Source organism: Arachis stenosperma, chromosome 9 (assembly GCF_014773155.1).
Source record: "Arachis stenosperma cultivar V10309 chromosome 9, arast.V10309.gnm1.PFL2, whole genome shotgun sequence".
NCBI lineage: Eukaryota > Viridiplantae > Streptophyta > Magnoliopsida > Fabales > Fabaceae > Arachis > Arachis stenosperma.
In genome coordinates this window covers 124273812-124275506 of record NC_080385.1, presented here as the reverse complement: position 1 = coordinate 124275506, position 1695 = coordinate 124273812, and the positions used below count along the sequence as shown (strand labels likewise).

The 1695-nt window shown below is 42.7% G+C and overlaps 1 non-coding gene across 1 annotated transcript; it reads right to left on the bottom strand.

The window, feature by feature from the left end:
* Positions 1-214: 214 nt before the first annotated feature.
* LOC130953178 (small nucleolar RNA R71) lies at positions 215-322 on the bottom strand. Its single transcript, XR_009075350.1, has one exon. It is a non-coding gene; the product is annotated as a small nucleolar RNA R71 (small nucleolar RNA).
* Positions 323-1695: the final 1373 nt, after the last annotated feature.

Here is a 1695-nt window from a genome sequence, read left to right as displayed (position 1 = left end):
TCCTCATCAGTTCTTAGCTGAATTCTTGCAAATCTGTGACACAGTCAAGACTAATGGGGTTAACCCTGAGGTCTACAGACTGATGCTATTCCCTTTTGCTGTAAGAGACAGAGCTAGAATATGGTTGGATTCTCAACCTAAAGAAAGCCTGGACTCTTGGGAAAAGCTAGTCAGTGCCTTCTTGGCAAAGTTCTTTCCACCACAAAGATGGAGTAAGCTTAGAGTGGAAGTCCAAACCTTCAGACAGAAGGATGGAGAATCCCTCTATGAAGCTTGGGAAAGATACAAACAATTAATCAGAAGATGTCCCTCAGACATGCTTTCTGAATGGAGCATCATAGGTATTTTCTATGATGGTCTCTCTGAACTATCTAAGATGTCCTTGGATAGCTCTGCTGGAGGATCTCTTCATCTGAAGAAGACGCCTGCAGAAGCTCAAGAATTGATTGAAATGGTTGCAAATAACCAATTCATGTACACTTCTGAAAGGAATCCTGTGAACAATGGGACTAGTCAGAAGAAAGGAGTTCTTGAGATTGACACTCTGAATGCCATTTTGGCTCAGAATAAAATATTGACTCAACAAGTCAATTTGATTTCTCAAAGTCTGTCTGGAATGCAAAATGCACCAAGCAGTACTAAGGATGCTTCATCTGAGGAAGAAGCTTATGATCCTGAGAACCCTTCAATGGAAGAGGTGAATTACCTAGGAGAACCCTATGGTAACACCTATAATTCTTCATGGAGAAATCACCCAAATCTCTCATGGAAGAATCAAGAGAGACCTCAACAAGGTTTCAATAATAATAATGGTGGAAGAAACAGGTTTAGCAATAGCAAGCCTTTTCCATCATCTTCTCAGCAACAGACAGAGAGCTCTAAGCAGAATACCTCTGACTTGGCAACCATGGTCTCTGATCTAATCAAAACCACTCAAAGTTTCATGACTGAAACTAGATCCTCCATTAGGAATTTGGAAGGACAAGTGGGTCAGCTGAGCAAGAAAATTACTGAACTTCCCCCAAGCACTCTCCCAAGTAACACTGAAGAAAATCCAAAAGGAGAGTGCAAAGCCATAAATATGGCCGAATTCTGGGAGGAAGAAGAGGCAGTGAACGCCACTGAGGAAGGCCTCACTGGACGTCCACTGGCCTCCAATGAGTTCCCTAATGAGGAACCTTGGGAATCTGAGGCTCATACTGAGACCATAGAGATTCCCTTGGACTTACTACTGCCTTTCATGAGCTCTGATGAGTATTCTTCCTCTGAAGAGGATGAGTATGTCACTGAGGAGCAAGTTGCTAAATACCTTGGAGCAATCATGAAGCTAAATGACAAGTTATTTGGAAATGAGACTTGGGAGGATGAACCCCCTTTGCTCACCAAAGAACTGGATAACTTGTCTAGGCAACAATTGCCTCAAAAGAGGCAGGATCCTGGGAAGTTTTCTATACCTTGTACCATAGGCACCATGACCTTCAAGAAGGCCTTGTGTGACTTAGGGTCAAGTGTGAACCTCATGCCCCTCTCTGTAATGGAGAAATTAGGGATCTTTGAGGTGCAAGCTGCAAAAATCTCACTAGAGATGGCAGACAATTCAAGAAAACAAGCCTATGGACTTGTAGAGGATGTTCTGGTTAAGGTTGAAGACCATTACATTCCTACTGATTTCATAGTCCTAGAGACTGGGAAGTG